General features: G+C 38.2%; 1 protein-coding gene across 4 annotated transcripts in view; it reads right to left on the reverse strand.

Annotated features, from left to right (window-relative positions):
• FRMD5 (FERM domain containing 5) overlaps positions 1 to 26429 on the reverse strand; it is a 383704-nt gene that overhangs the window by 229730 nt on the left and 127545 nt on the right. The window lies entirely within an intron of this gene.

The raw sequence follows: 26429 nt of genomic DNA on the forward strand, positions 1-26429 counted from the left end.
AGGCATTTTGACTTCAGAGAAAAGAACAGGAAAAAAAAACTTTTAACATGCCTTTAAATTAAAAAACAACACTCAAAAAAAAAAAAACTAAAACAAAACTCGGGGCCAGAAAGATTGCACGGAGATAGGGCGTATGCCTTGCATGCAGAAGATCGTTGGTTCGAATCCCGGCATCCCATATGGTCTTCTGAGTCTGGCAGGAGCAATTTCTGAGCGTAGAGTCAGGAGTAACCCGAGTGATGCCGGTTGTGACCCAAAAACCAAAAACAACAACAACAACAACAACAACAACAACAACAACAACAACAACTACTACTACTAACTGGGGGCCCAAAGAATACAGCAGATAAGAGGCTTGTCTTGCTTGCAACTAGCCCAGGTTCCATCCCCAGCAACATATATCAGTCCCTAAGAACCACCAGGAGTGATTCCTGAGCACAATTTTGCACTACTCCTTGTTCTGTGCTCAGGCATGACCCCTGGCAATGCTTTGGGACCATAGCTGTCTGGGGATTAAAAAAGAGGAGCCAGCAGCATGCTACAGTTAATGTTACTAAACCATACTAATACTATTCAGATCTAAAGCTCAAGACACAAGATACGATTAAAAATACATATATAAGAACATTTGGACATAGGAGTATTATTTTGTACTACTGCCTGGTATGCTTATTATATGTGTATTAGCTTTAGTTTATGTTAATAGACTAAATTGCTAAAAGACAATAAAACAACTTCCTTACTCATTTTTCTCATGTCTATCACTTCTAATAGAATAAGTACTAAAATATTTTAAGTTGAACTGAATCCGAACACTGAAAAATACCTTAATCTTTCTCTGGCTTGTCTAGACTTTAAATTTATAGACTTCTTCTAAATCTTGCTAATCATTTTGAATTATTTGTAAATAAAAAAACCAGAGAATTCATTTGTAAATCCAAGTTCAGCTGGATCAAAATATCTGTATTTCAGAATCCTCTTTATGACATGTATGCCCTGTGTACAGAGTATAAACCAGCACACCCAACTGATTCTTTCCTAAAAATCCTGACAGAATTGCAGAGTAGTGTCATACACATGTAAAATCACTTCACTTTTTCCTTTCACCTTTTCTGAGTTAATTAGCACAAGTGCCCTTAACTATGTCAACTCTAACATAGTTAACATAGTTGACATATGTCAACCCTGACCCTCAGGTCATTTATGTTGAACCCTGGCTAATAAAGTGGCAGAGGAAAGCAGCAAAAAGAAGCTTGGCTGATTCAGTAAGTTCCAAGACTCTGCTCAACAACCCCTGGTTGAAAATGCAATTTTGACTCTGTCTGATTTCTTGTGCAAAACTGCAAGATGAGATCCTACAGAATTACCCCCATAAACACAGCCATAATTAAGGTACAAGGCCAAACAGTGTTCTTCATGCATGGAGGATATTTCCTTTCATCCCTTTGGAAACACTTCAACTAGCCCTGTTTTAGTTTGACTATTCTGCCTCATTTCAAAAATATTTCATTCTATTCTATTTTCCTTCTCTTGGTGTCCCAGTTAATCAAATTTACATAATTTCCTACAGATTAGTGTTGAACAGCTTGCTCTGGATTTTCTTTCTGCCTTTACTATTTAAAAAAAAAAAAAAACCTCAACTACAAACCTGAGACAAATGTGTTACCACGAAGTTCACTGTTTTACTCAAGAAGCAAATTATTAATGGATATGAAATTGCCTATTCCAGGAAATAGACTGTTAAGTGGAACTGGCAAAAAGCCAGAAAAAAACACAAAAAAATTGTCATAATCTTTTACACATACAAATAAATCATGATCCATTCATTTCCAAAGTATATCTCACATGTATTGAATTCCATTGAGATGTGTCCTATGCTTAAGAACTCAGAGTTCTTAAGTTTAAACAGTTTAAGACTGTTTGAAAATAATTTCTCAAGCTAGTTTATAGTCCTCAAATAAATTTTTGAACTGACATATTAACTGTTTTGTGCCATGAAGGACTCATTTATTGCCTTATATTGAAAAATCCATTAATTTTAGCCATGTTGGTGGACTATGTGAATTATCACACAACCAATGAAAATTTCTAACAATTAATATGGTCAAAATTAATGGGTCAGCTGTAGAACAATCTGGTCCATCTGCTGCATATACATAACCCCAGAAAACAATGAGGAAAGTAAACCCAAAATGTCAACGCCAATATCCTGAGACTTCATGATCGAAGAAATAGCAATAGGCTTTAAAATGACTTTAAAAAAAAAAACAACTTCTTTATTTAAGCACCTTGGTTACAAAAATGTTTGTAGTTGGGTTTCTGTCATAAAAAGAACACCCCCCCCCCAAAAAGAACACCCCCTTTCACCAGTGCAATATTCCCGCCACCAATCTCTCTCCTCCCTCACCTCCTGCCTGTCTTCTGGCATTCTATTTCTCTTACCCACTACCACTGTAGTAATAGTTGCTAGTGTAGTTATTTCTCTAACTACACTCACCAATCTTAGTGGTAAGCTTCATATCATGGGCTGGTCCTTCCAGCTCTCATCTCTTCTCTTCAAACTGTCTTTTATTTTTCTTAAATCCCACAGATGAGTGATAATATTCTGTGTCTATCTCTCTTCCTCTGACTCATTTCACTAAGCATGATAGTTTCCATGTCCATCCATAAATAGAAAAAAATTCATAACTTCATTTTTCCTGATGCTGCGTTATATATGTACCAGTTTCTTTCTTTTTTTTTTTTTTTTTTTGGTTTATGGGTCACACCCGGCGGTGCTCAGGGGTTACTCCTGGCTGTCTGCTCAGAAATAGCTCCTGGCAGGCACGGGGGACCATATGGGACACCGGGATTCGAACCAACCACCTTTGGTCCTGGATCGGCTGCTTGCAAGGCAAACGCCACTGTGCTATCTCTCCGGGCCCATGTACCAGTTTCTTTAGCCACTCATTTGTTGTTAGAAAACTGGATTGTTTACAGATTCTGGCTATTACAAATGGAGCTGCATGAACATGCAAAGGGCATTTTTGTATTGTATTTTTGTGTTGCTAAATTTTTTGGTATTGCTAAATCATATGGTAGCTCAATTTACAGTTTTGTGGGGAATATACATATTGTTTTCCAAAAAGGCTGGACTAGATGGCATTTCCACTAGCACTCACCAGAATGAGAGTTTCTTTCTCTCCTCATCCCCACCAGCACTGATTGTTCTTGTTCTTTGTGATATGTGCCAATTTCTGTGGCATGAGATGGTACCTCATTGATGTTTTAATTTGCATCATCCTGATGATTAGTGATATGAAGTATTTTTTCATGTGTCTTTTAGTCATCTGTATTTCTTCTTTGAGGAAGTGTCTGGTAATTTCTTCTACCCATTTGTTGATGGGGTTAGATTATTTTTCTTGTTAAGTTCTGTCAGTACCTTGTATATCTTAGATAATAGCCCCTTACCTGATGAGTATTGTATGAATAATTTCTCCCATTCCATGAGTGGGTTTTGTATATTAGTCACTGTTTCCTTTGATGTGCAGAAGCTTCTCAGTTTAATATAGTCCCATTTGCTATGTCTGCTTCCACTTGTTTGAACAGTGATGTTTCCTACTTTAAGATGCCTTTAGTCTCAATGTCATTGAGTGTTTTACCTACATGTTCTTCAATATACCTTATGGTTCCGGGTCTGATATCAATGTCTTTAATCCATTTGGATTTGACCTTTGTTCATGAGATTAGATAGAAGTCTGAATTTGCTTTTTTGCATGTGGCTGATGAGTTGTCCTAATACCACTTGTTGAAGAGGTTTTCCTTGCTCCATTTTTCATTTCTTGCCCTTTATCAAAGATTAATTGATTGTATATATGGGGAACATTCTCAGAATACTCAAGTCTTTTCTATTGATCTGAAGTATGTCTTTATTCCAATACCATGCTGTTAATGAATATTAATTTTCAATTATTTTGAAATTTTATTTTGACATGAGTCCTTTAATTTTCTTTTTTAAAATAGTATCTTTATTTAAATACCATGATTACAAATATGATTTGATTGTAGTTGGGTTTCAGTCATAAAAAGAACAACTTCCTTCACTAGTGCAACATTCCCACCACCAATGCCCCCATCTCCCTCCTCCTCCACCTCCTGCCTATATTTGAAATAGGCATTCTACTTTCTCCCACTCATTAACATTTTCATGGTAGTTGTTAGTGTAATTATTTCTCTAACTGAACTTATCACTCTTTGTGGTAAGCTTCATATCGTGAGCTGGTTCTATTGGCCCTCATCTCTGGACATTATTACAATGTCTTATTTTTCTTAAAATTTATAGATGAGGCTATTCTGTGTGTCTCACTCTCTCCCCCTGACATTTCACTCAGCATAATAGTTTCCATGTCCATCCATGGAAAATTTCATGACTTCATCTCTCCTGATGGCTGCATAATACTCAATTGTGTGTATGTACCACAGTTTCTTTAGCCACTCATCTGCTGTCGGGCATCTGAGTTGTTTCCAGATTCTAGCTATTGTAAATAGCACTGCACTGAATATAGGTGTGAGGAAGATATTTTTGAATTGTGTTTTTGTGTTCCTAGGGTATATCCCTAGGAGTGGTATAGCTGGAACATAGGTGAGCTCAATTTCCAGTTTTTTGAGGAAGCTCCATATTGTTTTCCATAAAGGATGGTCTAGATGGTATTCCCACGAGCAGTGAATGAGAGTTCCTTTCTCCCACATCCCTGCCAGCACTGCTTGTTATTGTTCTTTGTGAAGTGTGCCAGTCTCTGTGGCAAGAGATGGTACCTAATTGTTGTTTTGATTTGCATCTCCTGGATTAAAGATGTGGAGTATTTTTTCATGTACCTTTAGGCCATTTGTATTTCTTCTTTGAGAAATTGTCTGTTCATTTCTTCTCCCCATTTTTTGATGGAGCTAGATTTTTTTCTTATTAAGTTCTGTGTGTATCTTGGATATCTTAGATATTAGCCCCTTAACCCCTTATCTGATGGGTAATGAGTGAATAGTTTCTCCCATTCAGTGGGTGGCACTTGTATCCTAGGTACTATTTCCTTTGAGGTGCAGAAGCTTCTCAGCTTAATATAGTGTCATCTGTTTATCTCAACTTCCACTTGTTTGGAGAGTGCTGTTTCCTCCTTGAAGATGCCTTTAGTCTCAATGCAATGGAGTGTTTTCCTACATGTTGTTCTATATACCTTATGGTTTTGGGCCAGATATCAAGGTGTTTAATCCATTTGGATTTGACCTTTGTGCATGGTGTTAGATGGAGGTCTGAGTTCCTTTTTTGCAAATGGCTGACCAGTTGCACCAACACCACTTGCTGAAGAGGCTTTCCCTGCTCCATTTTGCATTTTATTCCCCTTTATCAAAGATTGATTGTATGTCTGGGGAACATTCTCTGAATACTCAAGTATACTCCACTGATCTGAAGATCTGTCTTTATTCCAATACAATGCTGTTTAATGACTGTAAATTTGTAAAACAATTTAAAGTTAGGGAAAGTAATGTCTCCCATATTCCTTTTCCCAAAAGTTGCTCTAGCTATTTGTGGGTGTTTATTGTTCCAAATGAATTTCAGGAGTGATTAATCCACTCTTTGAAGAATGTCATGAGTATTCTTAGAGGAACTGCATTAAATCTGTACAATGCTTTGGGGAATATTGACATTTTAATGATGTTAATCCTCCCAATCTATGAGCAGGGTATGTGTCTCCATTTCCTTGTCTCCTCTTTTATTTCTTGAAGCAGGGTTTTGTAGTTTTCTTTGTATAGGTCTTTCACCTCTTTAGTTGACTCCAAATATTTCAGTTTGTGTGACACTAATGTGAATGGAAATTTTTTTTTTGTAATGTCCATTTCTTCTCTATCATTATTGGAGAACAAGAAGGCCATTGATTTTTGTGTGTTAATTTTGTAGCCTGCCGCTTTGCTATACAAATCTATTGTTTCTAGAAACTTTTTGGTAGAGTTTTTAGGGTTTTCTAAGTATAGTATTTATATGTACTAAATATAGTATTTATATTCATCTGCAAACAGTGAGAGCTTGACTTCCTCCTTTCCTATCTAGAATGCCCTTGATATCTTTTTGTTGCCTGATTGCTATGACAAGAACTTCCAGCTGTATGTTGAATAGGAGAGGTGAGAGAAGGTAGCCTTGTCTTGTACCGAATTTTTAGAGCAAAGGTTTTTAGTTTATATCCATTGAGAATAATATTTGCCATTGGTTTGTGGTAGATGGCCTTGACTATATTGAGAAAAATTCTTTCCATTCCCATCTTGATGAGCATTTTTATTAATAGGTGTGGACCTTATCAAATACTACTCTGCATCTATTGATCATGTGGTTTTTATTTTTCTTTTCGTTGATATTGTGTATTATGTTGATTGATTTACATATGTTAAACCATCCTTACATGCTTGGAATGAAACCTACTTGGTCATGATGTATGACCTTCTTGATGAGGCATTGGATCCTATTTGCCAAGATTTTATTGAGGATCTTTGCAACTGTGTTCATCATGGATAATGGGGTCTGTAGTTTTCTTTCTTTCTTTCTTTTCCTTCCTTCCTTCCTTCCTTCCTTCCTTCCTTCCTTCCTTCCTTCCTTCCTTCCTTCCTTCCTTCCTTCCTTCCTCCCTCCCTCTCTCTCTCTCTTTCTCTCTTTCTCTCTCTCTCTTTCTTTCTTTCTTTCTTTCTTTCTTTCTTTCTTTCTTTCTTTCTTTCTTTCTTTCTTTCTTTCTTTCTTTCTTTCTTTCTTTCTTTCTTTCTTTCTTTCTTTCTTTCTTTCCTTCCTTCTTTCTTTCTACATCTCTATCTGCTTTTGGTATCATGGTGATGTTAGCTTCATAAAAACTATTTAGGAGTGTTCCTGTTTTTTCAATTTCATGAAAGAGCCTGAAAAGAATTGTTAATAATTCTTCTTGAAAGGTTTGAAAGAAAAATAAATAAATAAATAAATAAATAAATAAATAAATAAATAAATAAATAAATAAATAAATAAAAAGAAAGCTTTGAAAGAATTTGTCAGTGAACCCATCTGGGCCTGGGCTTTTGTTTTTGGGAAGACTTGTTTACCATTTTAATTTCCTCAGTAATGATGAATCTACTTAGATATTCTAGATCATCCTGGTTTAATCATGGAAGATTATAAGAATCCAAGAATTTATCCATTTCTTCCAGGTCGTCGTGTTTCATGGCAGAGTTTCTCAAAGCAGTCTCTGATTATCCTTTGAATCTCTGCAGTACCTGAGTGATCTCCCCCTTTTCATTTCTTATCTAATTTATGAAGTTTCTCTCTCCTTTTCTTTGTGAGTTTTGCTAGTGGTTTTTAAATCTTGTTTATTTTTTCAAAGAACCAACTTTTGCTTTCATTGATCTTTTTGTTTTTGTTTTTTTTATTTCCACTTCATTGATTTCTGCTCTAAGCTTTGTTATTTCCTTCTGCCTATTTCTGGTTCCTTTTGTAGATCATTTTCTAATTTTATAAGCTGTGCCATTAAGCTATTTATGTAGTCCCATTCTTTCTTCCTGATATGTTCTTGTAAAGCTATAATTTTTCCTCTTAATACCACTATTGTTGTGACCCATAAATTCTGATAATTTGTGTCTTCATTTTCATTTGTTTCCAGGAATGTTTTGGTTTCCTCTTTGATTTCCTCTTTGACCCACTGGTTGTTCAGCAGCAAGCTATTTAATTTCCATGAGTTAGAGGTTTTTCTTCTGTTTCCCTCTGTAGTTCACTTCTAATTTAAGTGCCTTGTGATCTGAGAAGGTAGTATGTATAATTTATATCCTCTTGATTTTATGGAGATATATTTTACAGGTCAGCATGTGGTTATCCTGGACAATAAAGCATATGCATTGGAGATGAATGTGCATCCAGTTTTTTGGGGGTGGAGACCCCTATATATATCTACTAGTCCACTTTCTTCCATTTCTCTTTTCAGAGCTAGTATATTGTTAGGTTTCAGCCTGGATGACCTGTCAAAGGATGACAAGGCAGTGTTAAGGTCTCCCACTATTATTGTGTTGCTATTGATGTCTTCTTTCAGATTTGTCAATAATTATATCACATATTTGCTGGTCCCTCATTGGGTGCGTATATGTTTAGGAGTTTATATTATTATATGATTTCTTCTTGTTGTATATAGCCCTTTATTATTACTTTTATTTTTATTTTGGGGGGGACCACACCAGTGACACTCAGGGGCTACTCCTAGCTATGAGCTCAGACATATCCCTTTATTAGTATGAAATGTCCATCTTTGTCCCTTATAACATTTTTGAGTCTAAAGTTTGTGTCATCTGATATTAATATGGCTACTCCAGCTTTTTAAGGGAGTTGTTTGCTTGGATGATTTTCCTCCAACCTTTGATTTTGAATCTATGTTTGTTCTAACCAGATGTGTTTATTGTAGGCAGCATAATGTTGGATTCAGTTTTTTGATCCATTTTGCCACTCTGTGTCTCAACTGGTGCATATAGTCCATTGACATTGAGAGAGATAATTGTCATGGGATTTAATGTCATCTTTGTGTATAAGTTTTGTGTGTCTGTTGGTCTGTCTTGTCTTAAAGTAGACCTTTCAGTTTTCCTTTAAGGCTGGTTTTGCATCTGTAAAGTTTCTGAGCAGTTCCTTATCTGTGAAACTATGTATCCTTCCTTCAAACCTGAAAGTGAATCTGGCTAGGTGCAGTATTCTAGGCAAAGCATTCATTTCATTAAGTTTTGTCACTATATCCCACCACTAACTTCTAGCCTTGAGGGTTTCCTGTGACAGGTCTAATGTTAATCTTAAGGGTGCTCCTTTGAATGTAATTTCCCTTTTTAATCTTGCTGCTTTTAGTATTCTATCCCTATCTGTGGGATTCATCATTGTGATTAGTATGTGTCTTGGTGTGTTTATTGGGGCGGGGGGGGGGTGTTCTCTTTTAGCTGGTACTCTTCAGGCATGCAGGATTTGGTTGCATGCACTCTTTAGCTCTGGGAGTTTCTCTGCAATGCTGTTCTTGACTGCTGATTCTTCCTGCGGGGTTCTTCCTGGGTCTCTGGGACTCCCATGATTCTTATGTTGTTTCTGTTGAGTTTATCAAAGACTTCTATTTTCATCTGTTCACCTTCTTTAAGTTATTTTTTCATTTTCTAAATATTTGCTTTAAGGCTCTTTTCCAATTTCTTCTGTTGTACGGAGTTGTTATGCATCTCATCTTCCAGCTCACTGATTTTGTCCTCAGCTGCTATTATTCTGTTGGAGGTTTTCCCTTGAGGTTTTTATTTCATCTACTGAGTTATTCAGACTTTTTTGTTTCAGTTTGGAGTTGTCTGATTTCTATCTTCATATCTTCTTGATTCTTATTTGTGTATGCTCCATTCAGTTCACTCTATACTTTCTTTGATTTCTATACGGATCCTCCATATTCCTTCCCTAAATTCCTTCTCTGAGAGGCTAATTAGGTGTTTGGCACTTTTCAGGTCATCAGAGCTGCCATCTTCATTCTCTATCCCTTGTGTTGGCCTGCATTGTTTCCTCATTGTCACACTTGTTGTGTGGTTTTTTCCTATGTGTTATAGTGGAGTTTATTGAAGATGCAAGTTTATATAGAAGATGCACGTGGTAGCGGAGCGGCTATGCTCCTCTCGCTCCACCCTTTTTGGCATTTCTTTTTTGGGGGGCTGGGGGTTGGGTCACACATGGCAGCGCTCAGGGATTACTCCTGGCTCTATGCTCAGAAATCACTCCTGACAGACTTGAGGGACCATATGGGATGCCAGGATTCAAACCACTGTCCTTCTGCATGCAAGGCAAACACCCTACCTCCATGCTATCTCTCTCTCTCCCCCCCCCCCATCTTTTTGGGCATTTCTGGCTTACCTCTGCTCACACAGCTTCAGCAGGGATTTCTGGGCATAGGTTAGTATCAAAACCCACAGCAATGGTCTGCTCCAGCCTCTTATCATGGCTTTCAGCCAAGTTCTTTACTTTTCTTGCCATTTGGGGACAGTTTATTTCCACAAATTTTCACTCTTGAAACCAATGAAAATTTTATACAATTATTTTTCTTGCTCATGTTAACTTTCACAGACAAGAATTCTCTTCCTTCACTAGCCCACATCAGACCACAGACAAAAAAAAATGTGTTTCAAAGACATAAGAAATCTCCATATAACATAAAAATATATCCACTAATCTCTCTATTAATTTACAATGTGTCTGCCATGGCAAAATCAAAAAAAATTTGAAGGATCTTCACCAGCTGTGTTCAGATACAGGGGAAGACTAATGTGAATAGTAAAGGGTACATTCCTAAAGGCTTCTTGCTTAGTTAGGCTGTATTGCACTGCTTGGTGTTCAGAGGCCATATGTTGCCAGGGATTGAATTTGGGGCTTCATGCATGCCAAGCATGTGATCCATTTTTTGAGCTATATTTGCAGCCCCTAATCAAACCATTTCTAGGGAGGAGAGTATACCTTGTGATACTATGAGCTTACTCCTGACACTATGGTCAGAGATCACTCCTGGTGGGGCTCAAGGGAGTTTAAGTGGTAATGGGGATCAAATCTGGGTTAGGTACATGCAAGACAAGTGTTTTACTCACTCTTTTTCTAGTCAAACAAGTCTATTTTTAAAATGTAGTCTTGGTGACTTTTCTGGTAGAAAGATCTCTACTTCATACTCTAAAAAGCACTGAATCAACCTGAATTCTTATTAGGTAACAATCAGTTTACATCCTTGAAAAGATCAGAGCTTTATTTCTAATGATCTTGTCTAAAACTTACAACAATCTAATATGCTGACTTTTCGTATTTGTGTAAATTTCATTGCAGTGCTCTTTTATTTTTGTTGAAGACTACATACTTCATATGCCAAGAAAGATGGGAGAAGGAAGGTTCTTTAAAATTTGCTTCAAAAAACCATTTTCACATACAGTCTGCAAAATATTTTGCAGACTATGAAATCACCTCCTGCAATCATAGCGGAAGGTTGTATTATGCAGTGATGAGGTGTCAAGCAAAAGAATATATACATTTCAATTTAAAAATCCACAAAGAAGTGTCAGTACATGGAGGAAAAAACCTGTAGTCTTGGGAATGAAGATAAGATATGGAACACTGACTAATTGGTTAATTCACAAAAATAGGCTCTCCTTGGAACAAGCATAATTCCCATTATGATAAGTACTTTGCAGGTGTGCTGAAGGGAGAAGAGATAAGTTAGGCAATTAAGTTAGTGCTTTCTCCTGTGAATTCTGATTACAATAATAGTACCAAAAAGAGTGCAATATAATTATAAAACTAAATTTCACAGAATTTTGTTGTTGAAGAGACTATGTCAATAACTCATTGTAAATTCTCAGAATTCGTAACAGGCTTCTCAAATGCTTTCTGATTATGTTTTTTTTTTTTTTGGGGCCACACCCAGAGATGCTCAGGGGTTACTCCTGGCTGTCTGCTCAGAAATAGCTCCTGGCAGGCACGGGGGACCATATAGGACACCGGGATTCGAACCAACCACCTTTGGTCCTGGATCGGCTGCTTGCAAGGCAAATGCCGCTGTGCTATCTCTTCGGGCCCCTAATTATGTATTTTAAAGACAGATTAAAATGTCCTTTGGCATCTGTGAATGTATATAAATACAGAATATTTTCTGTGGTAACACAATAGTGAAGAGACAACTGCAAGTATGCAAATACTCTTAATTGTCTTATGCTGTGGTATTAAGAAGTGCAATCCCACAGAAGCAAACTCAGATATCCCAATTCTCTACACAACATCCATTATAAGAAAGTTGGTGATCTCTACTTAACATATTCAAAACAAGGATCAAGATTAAATTTCACAGCCCACACCATTCTTACATGATTTAGAATCATATTTTCATCCTATATGCCTAAATCTTGGAGGTAGAATTGCTATCCAACTATGTCCAATTGACCACTTCAAAGATTTGACACAAGAGGCTGGCAGTCATGTACCTACCCAAGTTTCCACTAAGTCCCAAATTTTTCTCCACTGCTTTTATTTTATTGTACGTGATTTGCTATTTTTACTGCTATGGATACTAGAAGACTTGAATATTTTGCTATTTAATGCATCTGTTGTGCTAAACATTTAAGTCACTGAGATAAAGGTGAATCTTCGTTAAAAACAAGACTGGTGTGATCAAACTATGAAAATAAAACAACATTTAAAAATAATGATAAAGGCCAAGAGAGAAAAACATAGATATAGAACACAATTTAAAAGGTTATGTAGTGTCAAATCAATAGTTTGTTCAACTTAGTATTTCCTTTCTGACTGGCATTTAGGTAATTTTTGTGGTAAAGCTTGTATTCATGCTTTTTGATCCTGTTCTCAATAGATTAGCAATATCTTAGAACATATCTAGCTTTCATTAAAAATACATTAAGGAGTTTGATATCACCCAGTCTTGTGCCTATCTGTATTTCTACCTAGTATGCCTTTTGTATTTTCTCTTAAAAGCTAAAATGAATTGTTTGGCTTAAAACAATATAGATCCCAGTATAGGCTGTCAGTGATTGGGTATTTGACTTTGGATAAGGTGAATAACTGAGTTTGTTCTCTGTATAATGAGAAGACATAGGCAAAGTGATGAGTGGGGCTCTTACTGTTGTTACAAAATTATATAATTTGCTAACCTATACAATTCAATATCAATAACTTTATAAATCATGGCTACTTAATTAGAAATTACTTTTTTACAGTCCTAAATACCCAAACCAATGTCAACGAGAATCAAGAAACCCAAACTATAACAAGCTATATACAAAATGAATCTGTTATAATAGCAGTCTAGGGGGCAAAGGGTGGAGGTATAGGATACATGCTAGGAACCATAGTAGAGGGAGGTCAACACTAGTGGTGGGAACAGCCTAATTCTCTGTCACTATGTAACTGAAATACAACATGAAAGACTTGTAATTCACATTAGTCTCAATAAAAAATAAAATAAATTACTTTTTAAAATTTTATAAGCTGGTCACTAAATTAAAAAAGGAAGAAATATATTCATCTTTGTTATAGATGCAAATTGTTTTATATACTGTAATTAACTACCTCTATTCTTATTTTCTCTAGACTTAGTTGGATTAGTTTTCTTTTTATTTGAAAGGAATCTCAAAAATCATCTAAAACAGGGGCCAGAGCAGTGGCGAAGTAGTAGGGCACTTGCCTTGCATGCAGCTGACCTAGGACAGAGAGCAGTTCGATCCCTGGCATCCCATGTAATCCCCCAAGCCAGGAGCAATTTCTGAGCGCCTAGCCAGGAGTAACTCCTGAGCATCACCAGGTGTGGCCCCAAAACCAAAAAAACACCCCCAAAATAATCTGAATCAGGACTATTTATCAATCACAGGTACCACCTGGACTACTAAGTACAATGAAGTGTAGCCCTTGAATCCTAAGCATTGTCAGATATGGCTCTGGTGTCTCCTACCACTGCTGGACCCGAGCTTTGAACTGCCTCTCCCAACAGAATATTGCCAGAAGTGGTTCCAAGCTCATGAACAATCTTGGGAAGACAGAAAAAAAAAAAAATTGGGCTGAGAATGTAGCTCAACATTATAACACCTGTTGTGTCTGATATAAGTTCAGATATAAATGTTGACATAAAACCAAATTTCTCCTAACTTCCTGATTCTTTTTTCTGGGATAAGACAGGAAAGATACAAACCTTTTACAATACATGATTCACATACTCATCTAATGCTGGAAGAAGCTATCACATTTTTGTAAGTCTTCTTTACCCTCCAGGCTAATCCTTCTATAGTGTTTATTCAAAAATCACATATTTAACCTCTTCACTGAATACTCAGCCTGACTGTGCAGGTTCAGTGCTCAGGGTTCAGTGTTGGTAGATAAGGCATGCAGGGTCTTTCACATTCTAGGCCTGTCCTCTATCCCTTTCAGTCATTTCCTTGGCCCCAAGATTTATACCTTTAAATATTTTTCATAAATTACTATTCAGCCACATTTTCCCATCTTTTATGTATAGTTGGATACAGATAGCAGCAGAACTTTAAAGGAAAGAGGCCAGTAGAGATGGTTGGATGGAACTTCTTATCATTAGTTTGACCTTAGGCTAACAACTTATTCACTGTGCCATCCTAAATTCCTTATTTCCAGGTGAAGAGAACAATTATTCTAAATCCCCGTGATTATACAAAATAACTCATAGATGTAAATATTGTCTCTTTTTCTTTTCGGGTCCATATACCTGTGATGCTCAGGGGTCACTCCTGGCATAGCTCAGGGGAACCTATGGATGCTGGGGATCAAATCTGGGTCAACTGCATGCAAGGCAAGTGCCCAATATTATACGAAATAATTAGTAGATGTAAATATTTTCTCTTTTTCATTTCTGGTCCACACCTTGTGATTCTCAGGAGTCACTACTGGCATGGCTCAGGATACTATATGGATGCCGGGGCTCAAACCTGCGTCAAGTGCATACATGGCAAGTACCCTTCTATAGTACTATTATTCCAACCCAAATATTTTCTTAAGCTAAAAAGGCAATGGAAAAAATAGGTTTGCAATTCCTCAAAAGGTTAAATATAAGAGGTACTATATGAGCCAACAATTCTATAACTAGTATAGTTGAGAAAGATGAAAACATTTATACAAAATTTACATACAAATATAGCCATATTATTTATAATACCTATACAGTAAATAAAAAGAACCATCAACTGATGAATAGATAAATAAAATGGGAATTGTCATACAATGGAATATTACTCAGTCTCTAAAACTGTACTTGCTTCAACATGGCTAATTCTTAAAAGCAGTATGATAAAAAAAAAAAAAAAAGGCATGACTCTATTTATCGGAAATATCCAGAATAAACATCTAAGAAAAAAAACAGATTTGTGTAAACAGATTGATGGAAGAGATTGGAAACAGGAACAAAATAATTTGTGGGGTTAATTAAAATGTTATAAAATTAATTATAGTTATGGTTTCACAAGCCCTTTAGTTGTGCACTTTAAATTAGGCAAATGGTACTGTGTTATATAAAAGAAATGTTTTTAAAGAAACAGAAATAAGACTTTTTAAAAATATTACACCTCAAAAAATATTACACCTCTAATAGTATCTATAGCAATAGAGGTCACTATTCACATGAGAATTACATTATAATTCTGCTAAGATTGTGACCACACAACACAATGTAGGCTGTAAGCAAGCAACCCATGCAAACTATATCCAATAATCAGATACATAAATGTCTCATTAGAGCATAAATGGGTTTACTCATGGAAATCTAACACGGCCACAGGGAAATGCTCCCATATGCACAAACGTCACTCAACAGCTGGCATATATACAGATTGTTATTTAAGAACTACAACCATGGGCCCGGAGAGATAGCACAGCAGCGTTTGCCTTGCAGCAGCCGATCCAGGACCAAAGGTGGTTGGTTCGAATCCTGGTGTCCCATATGGTCCCCATGCCTGCCAGGAGCTATTTCTGAGCAAACAGCCAGGAGTAACCCCTGAGCAATGCTGGGTGTGGCCCAAAAACCAAAAAAAAAAAAAAAAAAAAAAACCCACAACCATGGGACCAGAGAGATAGCATGGAGGTAAGGCATTTGTCTTGCATGCATAAGAACGGTGTTTGAATCCTGGCATCCCATATGGTTCCCCAAGCCTGCCAAGAACAATTTCTGAGCATAAAGCCAGGAGTAACCCTTGAGCACTGTGAGCACTGCTGGGTGTGACCACCCCCCCCAAAAAAAAAGAATCACAACCATTAGTGTGTTGAAAATTTTTTTAAAGTAAACAGGTTCCACAATAGCTTTGTGGCCTAGAAAATATTCATTAATTGTTTGTGCTGAGACTGACAAAAGCCCTAAGAAAAAGAGCGGTGAGTGCCCCTTTCCCCAACAGACAAATTTAGGATGAGAGGTGAAGCTCATCTTCTTTTTTTTTTTTTGTGGTTTTTGGGTCACACCCGGCAGTGCTCAGGGGTTATTCCTGGCTCCAGGCTCAGAAATTGCTCCTGGCAGGCACGGGGGACCATATGGGACACCGGGATTCGAACCGATGACCTCCTGCATGAAAGGCAAACGCCTTACCTCCATGCTATCTCTCCGGCCCCTGAAGCTCATCTTCTGCAAAGGAAACACAGGCTTCTCCTGCCCAGAGAAACAAAAGTAAAGGAAAACAGCCACTCCATTACACTCTGCAGCTATGCTTATCCCCTAATCAATATAAACCAGTACACCACCAGTAGAAAAAAACCAACACACTAAAACAGGGGTCTCAAACTCAATTTATCTGGGGCCGCAGGATGCAAAGTCGGGGTGATCCTTGAGTGTAAAGTCAGTAGTAAGCCTTGAACATTGGGGGGTGTGACCCAAATAACTAAAACAAAACAAAACAAAAAAGATTCCTTTAGGGCAGGGCCACAAAATGTTGTACGGAGGGCCGCAAACGGGCCGCAAATGGACCGTGGGCCGCGAGTTTGAGACCCCTGCTAAAGGAAACTATGGGAAAGCATAACAGATCACTACCAGGCTTAGAGAATAAAGATGATTTACCTGAAGACCCAACAAGTACCAGCCACCTACATAGCCTCTATGAAAAGACTTTAGAGAGGAAATTTGGAGGTGTTCAAGGAACTCAAAAAAATCCCTGGACCAAACCAAAAGAACCACAAATAAGAATCAAGAGGACATGAAACCAGAAATAAGAAAACTCCAAACCGAAATATCAGGGCTTAGTTAAAGCCATAACCTCACTGGAAAACCTCACCAACAGAGTAGCAGCTGCTGGAGTGAGCTAGAGATGAGATGAATCGCAACTTCATACAACTAAAGAGGCTAGAAAAGAGACTTAAAACAAGTGAACAGACCCCAGAAAATAATCCTTAAAGAATGTGAACAGATCAAAATAGAGGCCTGCGATAAACTTGATAAAAAACAACCTAAGAATCATTGAAGTCCCAGAGGCCCAGAAAGAAAATCTCCATGAAAAATTAACCAGTCAAAAACATCATTGCTAGAAACTCCCAGAGCTAAAGAGTGCATACAACCAAATACTACATGCCCAAATAATATTGGCTAAAAGAGATCAAGAAAAAACACATCCTAGTCACAAGAATCCCACATATATGAATGGAATAATGAAGACAGTAAAATAAAAAAGGAAAATTATGTACAAAGGAGCATCCTTAAGTTTATAGCATATGTGTCAAAAGCAATCATCAAGGCCTGAAGGCAGTGATCGATATGACAAAACTCAATGAGATAAATGCTTTGTCAAGGATACTTCACCCAGTCAGGTTTATATTCAGATTTGAAGGAAAGATACACAGCTTAATAGACAACAGCTGATGAACTTTAGAGACTAACAAGCAACCTTAAAAGAACTGAAAAGTCTACTTTAAGGCAAGGCAGTCTCAACAAACTCTTAAAAAAGTTGACAGTAAATCCCTTGACAATCATCTCTCTCATTATCAATGGACTAGGAATGGGCTCTGCTGCAGCTGTGAACCACCCCACTCAAAAGAGCTCCTGAAGATTCAGCAGCAGAGGTGAGCTGACCCCACCAACGAAGAGCATAGCCAGAGGAGCCCAGCAGTTCTGTTTCATTTTGTGGTCCTACACATCTCCTAGCCAATGAACCCTGGTACAACACATAGAAAAAAAAACACTACAGGTGTCACAATGGGGAAACAACACAGGCCTTCAACTTACATAGAGAATGAAGATGGCAGCTCTGATGTCTCAAAAAGTGCTGACCAGGGGCCGGAGAGATAGCATGGAGGTAAGGCGTTTGCCTTTCATGCAGAAGGTCATCAGTTCAAATCCCGGCGTCCCATATGGTCCCCCGTGCCTGCCAGGAGCAATTTCTGAGCATGGAGCCAGGAATAACCCCTGAGCACTGCCAGGTGTGACCCAAAAACCACAAAAAAAAAAAAAAAGTGCTGACCATTTATTTAGCTTTTCAGTTAAAGATTTTAAAGAAGGGGGCCGGAGAGATAGCATGGAGGTAAGGCATTTGCCTTGCATGCAGAAGAACAGTGGTTTGAATCCCGGCATTCCATATGGTCTCCTGAGCCTGCCAGGAACAATTTCTAAGCATAGAGCCAGGAGTAACTCCTGAGCACCACCGGGTGTGACCTAAAACAAACAAACAAACAAAAATCATGTGTTGGGCCAAAATGAATATGATTCTCATGAGTTGCCCATGGACTGCCTGTTTGCATTGTATGGTTCATAAATGATGTTCTATATATTCAAATGACTCTGCAGATAAATTATTTCACCCTAGTAAGAAAAAATGGGGGGGGGGGGAGTTTAAAAGGCTGATTTGTGAAAATATCCTGGCTTACAAAATATGAAAGAGGAGCATTCAATTGCAACAAAAATAATAATGCCTGTATGCATAAATCGAACTCAATAGAACTAAAATCAGGTGTTCAAACTTTTATAAGTAATACTCACAGCAGCTTTACTCACAATGAATAAACTGAGTAAAAGAACCAAATATGATATCTATAAACAGATGACTGATATATGAAATATGACATTTGTACAATGAAATATTCAGCAATACAAAGTTCAAAAAATGATAAATGCGGCTTCATGGATAAACTCTGAAACCCTGGTAAGCCATAAATGCTCACTACCAAGTAATCTATAATTCCACTTATATAAAATATCTAGAATTGGTGAAGCCAGAGACAGAAGTCAAAGGGTTACAGGTCCATCTGAAAAGGGGCAGGGGACTTAAGAGAGTAAAATTTTGGAGAAGGTTAATGAAAATGTTCTACAACTAAATGGCAGTAATGATTGCACAACACTAAATGTACTTAATGATATTGATAGTACATTTTAAAATTATTATAATGATAAATTTTATTCTGTGTTTTTAACTATAATGTAAGCAGGGAGTTAGCCTATTGCTAAAACAATTTCATAGAGATATTAAGGCACAGAAATGATAGGGGTGAGGGTAAAATAATAAAACATATCATTTAAAAACCAGCAATTATATATTATGGAAGGGATGGTTGCCTTAATAAAGCATTACTGTAGGAGAAGATTTCCTTTTTATTTAACTTTATTTATTGATTGATTGGTTGGTTGTTGGTCCACACCCAGTGGTGCTCAGGAATTACTCCTTGCTCTGCACTCAGAAATCACCTCTGGCAGGCTGGAGGACAATATGGGTGCCGGGAATCAAACCAGGTCCCTCCTGGGTCGGCCACATGCAAGGCAAATGCCCTACCACTATCTCTCCAGCCCTGTGTAGGGGAAGATTTCTAATTAACTATATAAATTCACCATTCATGGTCTTAGTCAACTAGAAATCCCCCCAAAAAATAAACAGAAGGGTAGAGGGGGAAATACTGACAAAAATAGGTGGCAGCAATTTATAGGTTAATGTCAGCAGTCAGTATAAGTAGAAAAGAAAGAACTAGAAAGTAAGAAATGACAGCAATTTCACTGGAGGATGTCGATAGTGAATTTAGATAGATAATTCAACACCTGACAGAATGACAAGATTAGAGAAATGAGGAAGTAGTTGATTAGGCCTAACAAAACTTTTCATTGTACTTTTTCTCACTGTATCTCAAAGAAATGATTCAGTGAAGACTTCAAACATTATCTGCCTCCCTCAGTAGTGTGTGCACACAGACACATTCACATTTACCTCCATCACCCAATTCACTCAGACTAAATCTGTGACTTAGGAACTCCTACTCCAGACCCCATTTTAAACTCAGCTATTCTGGCCAGAGGTAGATTCTAGTGGTGCCAAGAATCTGAAAATCTGTAGGACTGGTGAGCATCAGACACCCAGGGTACAATTTTAGATTCTATTTATAATATCCTGCATATAAGATGTAATGCCAAAAGCATCATTTGATCTCTTAGAGTTTCTGAATGTTTTTAACCTGTAAAATTATTGAATATAAAATTACTATTGAGCATTTTTTCTTTATATTTCCCATATATGTTAACAACTTCAACTATGTGCATGATAGCTACATTGCACAGACATTTTGAAAACTATATTTCAACATATACAATATTTAACCACATGGCCAACACCAGATACTTTTAAAAAAAATCGAAGACAAAATACTGTGGAAGCCACTTGAAGATGAATAACTGCAATTTTCTTCTGGAGATGCACATGTTTAAATTAAGTCTTTTTGTGCCCATTTTCAAAGTATTATAATCACTCTACCTTCTTTGTTTTGAATGTAAAATATTGCTATGTATCCTAACCAGAACTACTAAAATCTTTTCATTGTTAAAGACTATAAATATGCAAACTGAGACTAACACAACTAGCTTGGCACCTTGTACAAAGAACACTGTTACTATGGAAACACATGGCAATAGTTACAACATAAATCAAAGAACCCATTTAATTATTCAATTACCAAGCATTTCAGATCAATTTATAGCAGTTATAAGCCATTAATAATTACATTCATTTATGAGTGTCCAGAAGGAAGTCCCCTGAAATGTGGGGGGAGAGGTAAACTTTCATTGCAGGGTATAGGAATGCATCAGGAAAGCCACATGGCAGCACAGAGGAAGCCAGATCCTGAAGCAAAGGATGGAGGTAGCAGGTAGAGTTTGTGGAGTACTATTTACTTTGCAGAAAACCAGACTGTCTCAGCTCAAATATAAGTAGGGCCTTTAAGAGAATGTACACAAACTTACTTCCTAGTAGGGAAGCATCAATTAAGGCAAATAAGGAGGAGGAGGAAATCAGCAGTTCAACACTGCTTCAGGTCTCATCAAGCATGGAGTAGAAGAGAGCCTAGGATCAGGCTTCCCCAGAAATTGCCAAAGATTATTGATTGTGCATACATCTATAGCATTCTCTGGACTCCTTAACAGAAGTGTCCTTGCAGAACAGGAGGGGTTTGGAACTAAGGTTCTTAAAATAAGGTGGACCATGTATGGCCCAAGGGAAACAGATAGGGGTTATCTGGGGGATCCTGCAGCAGGTCAAGGCCAGTTTGTAGGAATAGAAATATTCCACTTCTCAGTATGAACAGTGCTTCACTTAATCACCCTGGCTAGGCCAATTTATTCTTTTTGTGATGCTCTTAATAGGAACTTGCATAATTAATTTCCTCACCCACTTTATTCAGGCACGCATATGTGCAGTTAAGATGCTTGTCTCAAATGAAAGAAAAAACGTATTTGTCTCACAGATGAGTGGCTAAAGAAACTGTGGTACATCTATACAATGGAATAATATGCCGCTGTTAAAAAAATAAAGTTATGAAATGTGCTTGTACATAGATGGATTTGGAGACAATTATGTTGAGTGAAATAAGTCAGAGGGAGAGAAATAAACTCAGAATAATCTGACTCATCTGTGGGATTTAAGAAAAATAAAAGACAGTATAAAAATAGCACCCAGAGACAATAGAGATGAGGGCTATCACAAAGAATGGTAAGTGCAGTTAGAGAAATAACTATATTAACAGCTACCATGACAACAATAAAGAGAGAAATATAATCTCTGTTTTGAAGACAGGCATGGGGAGAAGGAGGTATGAAATGGGAGGACAATGGTGGTGGGAAAGTTGGTGAAGGGGTGTGTGCATTTTATGGGTGAAATCCAATTATGAACATACAAACATGTTTGTGACCATGGTGCTTAAATAAAGATATATTTTTTATTTTTTTACTTTCTTTTTGGTTTTTTGGGCCACACCCATTTGATGCTCAGGGGTTACTCCTGGCTAAGCCCTCAGGAATTGCCCCTGGCTTGGGGGACCAATATGGGACAACCGCGGTCCTTCCTTGGTTAGCACTTGCAAGGCAGACACCTTACCTCTAGTGCCACCTCACCAGCCCCAAATTGCCAGGAGCAATTTCTGAGCCTGGAGCCAGGAATAACCCCTGAGCACTGCCGGGTGTGACCCAAAAAATCCACACACACACACACACACACACACACACACACACACACACACACACACACACACACACACACACACACACAAATTACATCTAGGGGCCGGAGAGATAGCATGGAGATAGTACGTTTGACTTGCATGTAGAAGAAGGATGGTTTAGGCCTAGGAAGGGGTGCGGGACATGGGTCACCCCAGCACCCCTCTACCTCCTTCCTCCGTTACTCCAGGGCTTTGCCTGGCCACATGGCTGGGTAAGCCACCGAGGTGGGTCCCTTGGAGGAGTTTATTGGTTTTCCTAGGCTCTCCCCATTTCCCTCCCGGCTCCAAAGGGAAGGTCTGGGGCGGGGGCTGGACCTTCCAGCCTTCTGGCTCGGGAAGGATCTCTTTCCTTCCTGGGAGCCGAGCTGTGAGGTCCTGCCAGCATGGCGTTTAGCAGCCCTCCACCATGCCAAAGGCTGCTTTAACCAGGCCTAGGAAAGTGTGAGGGACATGGGTCACAATAGGTTATGGCATTAGGACTTATCAGGGAAGTTTCCTTATTAATCTTGTCCATTGTGAAACCGCACGGGGGCTAGTACCCCCGTGCTGAACATAATAATTATATGGATATCATTGTGTTTCATCTGCTTGTCATTATCTGAACGCCGTCCAGGCGCTCGTTTTATTCCTTTACTCCCTCACTCCCATCTCTTGTTACCCCACATTTAACCATTTTCTGTACTAATGATTTTTGTTTTGGCCATGGTAGATTACATATCTTTCACAATAACTTTTGTGTGGAGTCTGAAGCTTCAGCAGGCACCGCGTCACGGCAAGGTTCCATGTTGTCGGCTTTTTGGCCAAGATAAGTTGAAGATGCAGCCTCGGCAATCCCCACAGCCCTCTCTCTCCTTCCTCCCAGCCCCCAGGGTTATTCCTGGACACCTGCTCAGGGTCCCAGTAATTGGTTTCCAGTGAGGTGCAATTTAAAAAAGACCCCAGGCTTCCTTGTTCCTGCAAGGGGCTGGGAGGGGTCTGCTGAACTTTCAACTTCCAGCAATTAGGAAGCAAACGCCTCTCAGGGAGTCAGAAGCTTCAGCAGGCAACAAGGGGAGGACATGAATTCCATGCTCTCTTCGCTTGTCCAATCACAGACCAAAGTGGTATCTCGGAAACACCCCCCTCCCTCTTGACTATTTCTAAAACATTAAAGGGTCACGTGTATCTCCTTTGTATATCTCAGATGTATTTCCTTAACATCTATAACTCTTGTAGAATATCCTCATATAGTAACAATTTTGCCCACTGGATTTGTTATTTGATTGTTCGATTTCCCCCCTTTGAGATCTGTTTTATAAGCAATACTGGTAGAAGAGTATTGCTGTATAGATTTCATGTTTGTACCAAGTTATGGGTAATTTTGGACTTTATTCGTCAGCCCCCAGCACCAACAATATCTTGTGGCATTGCTTCTCTTTTGCATAGGCACATTAAAATGGGAAAATAATACATATGCAAACAAGTTCTTATCTAATAGAGATGGGAACACAAATTTGGTAATGTAATTAGGCCTTTTACCCTGAATATTGGCATAATGATTTGGCTCAGGCCTCAGAAGAATGGGCATCGCCCACACACACCTGAACAATGGATACCATCTATGGAAACAACCACAATTGTCTTTAACATTACCAGGATCCAAGCCTCTACCAGGGAAGACCTACCACTGCTTTGGCATTGACTTACTCCAAAGAGTGCTCCCAACACCCAGACAACTCAGCAACAGTCTGCATGCAGGGCAGATCACTCTGCATTTAATGATATGCTGAAACTAGAGGATGCTCCACATCAGCCTGACATCGATGAAAGAAATGCACAGAATCCAGAATCTTTAAATATAAGAATCTGATACCAACAATAGCTAAAGTGTGAAAAAGTTTCACCGTGACCACGGAGAATGACTGGAGTTGGACAAACTGGTATGCCTGGAACCCAGAGTCTGTCTTATGCCAATAAACTTCTAGAGTGAGGCCTTTTTGTAATCAGGTCAAGGAGTTTTTCTCCATTTTCCCTTTTTTCTGGACCTATGCAAACAATGGCGATTCCCACTACCACACCTTTAATATATTTTTTTACTCTTATCCTTTAAGGAAAAAAAAATGCAACTTACTGAACTTAAAAACAAATAACTGTAGTAGAATGCCTGTCTCGAATACAGGCAGGGGATGGGAAAGGGGAGGGGGTAATGTTACACTGGTGAAGGGAGGTGTTCTGGTTATGACTGTAACCCAAATATGATCATGTTACTTAAATAAAAATATATTTAAAAAAAAAAAAAGAGGGGCCGGGCGGTGGCGCTAAAGGTAAGGTGCCTGCCTTGCCTGCGCTAGCCTTGGACGGACCGAGGTTCGATCCCCCGGTGTCCCATATGGTCCCCCAAGCCAGGAGCAACTTCTGAGCGCATAGCCAGGAGTAACCCCTGAGCGTTACTGGGTGTGGCCCAAAAACCAAAAACAAAAACAAAAAACAAAAAAAAAAAAAGAACGATGGTTTAAATCCCGACATCCCATATGGTTCCCTGAGCCTGCCAGGAGCGATTTCTGAGCGTAAAGCCAGGAGTCATCCAAAATTCAAAAAAAAAAAAAAAAAAAATTTACTTTTATTTAATTTGTCGAACATGATTTTTCTCTCTGAATGAGATCTTGAGGAAATCCATAGGTATTTTCCTATGAGAGGAAAATGATAAGTCTACTTAAGTGGTACAGTGTACCTAATGGCTTTGATTCACCTAGGAAATAAACATTATAAAATTAATCTTATTTAGCATTTGGTGTATGTTTTTTAATGTTATTTATATCACATATATACATATATTAATTTGTTTCTAATCCAGGTTGAGGAAAGAAGGAATGTGGTTTATTTCTCCAACCAGGAATATAAATTCTTTAAGTCCAGGAAACGAATCTTAGAAGGTTCCTCCTCCTCATTTCCTAGCAGAGACAGCACCCATAATACAGTATATCACAAATGCTTTCCTGAACAAATTTATCTCCTTTTATCGTTTAGCTCCTTTTCTTCAAGAGGAAGAAAATATATTAGAGCACATTAATCTGAATGTAATTTTATAATGGGGAAAAATGGAGTTCTGTATAATTAAGTTCTAGGGGTTATCTTTAGGAGGCATGTAGTCTATAACCTTTTAAATATCATGGTTGTTTTATTACATATTGCTTTTTTCTAAAAAAAAAAAATTTGAGCGAGGGATTGGGGCTATACCCAAAAATACCCCAAGGCTACTCCCAACTATATGCTCTAACATGGCCCCTGGCAGTGCTGGGGAACCATCTTTGTAGTCAGGGATTGTAATTACTGTACATTCTGCAGCCTTGATTCTAAGCTTTATCTGAATTTCCTTTATCCCAAATGAAAAAAAAATTTAACTGAATTTTTGTTTGTTTGTTTTAGGGCCATCGCAGGTGGTGCTTGGAAGTTACTCCTGGCTCTGCACTCTGGATCACTCCTGTTGGTATTCAAGAGACCATATAGGATGCTGGAGACAAACTAGGTTGGCTGCATATAACATAAGCATCCTATAGCCCTATAGGCCCCTTTTAATTGAAACATTTTTTATTTTTCTTTAGAACTTTGTGCTACCCAAAACTTTATCCTCTTCTCTGTTTTTTTCTAAGTCAAAATTGGAAAGGGAATTTATTTACATATGAAAAAAATTTAGGATAAAGCTCAGGCTTGACAGCAGCATGGAACATTCATAAAAAGCTTCACTGTCAGGCTGGAGAGATAGGAGGTAGGGCATTTGCCTTGCATGCAGAAGGACAGTGGTTCAAATCCCGGCATCCCATATCCCCCGAGCCTGCCAGGAGTGATTTCTGAGTATAGAGCCAGGATTAACTCCTGAGTGCAGTTGGGCGTGACCCCCCCCCCCCCAAAAAAAGAAAGCTTCACTGCCATGTAACCAAGGAGCTTAAATTAATATTAGAGAGAGAGTTACTGCCTGATAATATAAGGGTGGAAGACTAATAGACTGTTAACTATGTGTTTTATTTTTAAATGTTGTTTGGTAGGGGGTCCTGGAATAATAGTACAGTGGGCTGAGAACTTGTCTTGCATTCAGCCAGTCTGAGCTCAATTTTCAGTATTATATATGAACCCCACCAGAGCCATTAGTTAGCCCTGAGCACTGCCAAAACAACAACAATAAAAGAAAATATTTGAGTAGAATTCTACTAATAATTTTTTAACAGTAAAAGTTTAGTTATTTTTAATAGTTAAGTGTTTAAAAATTTTTTTCTGGTTAATTTAGGGTTTTTTGTTTGTTTTGGGGCCACATCTGGCAGTAGCCATAGAGTTACTCTTGGCTTTACATTCAGAATTTACTGCTGGCAGGTTTCGGGTACCATATGGGCTGCTGGGAATGGAACCCCAGTCGTTCACATGCAAGGAAAACTCTGTTCTATCATTCTGGTCCCAAGTTGATTTAGACTTAATACTACCAAGTATT

The sequence above is a fragment of the Suncus etruscus genome, chromosome 10, assembly GCF_024139225.1.
Source record: "Suncus etruscus isolate mSunEtr1 chromosome 10, mSunEtr1.pri.cur, whole genome shotgun sequence".
In the NCBI taxonomy this organism is placed as follows: domain Eukaryota; kingdom Metazoa; phylum Chordata; class Mammalia; order Eulipotyphla; family Soricidae; genus Suncus; species Suncus etruscus.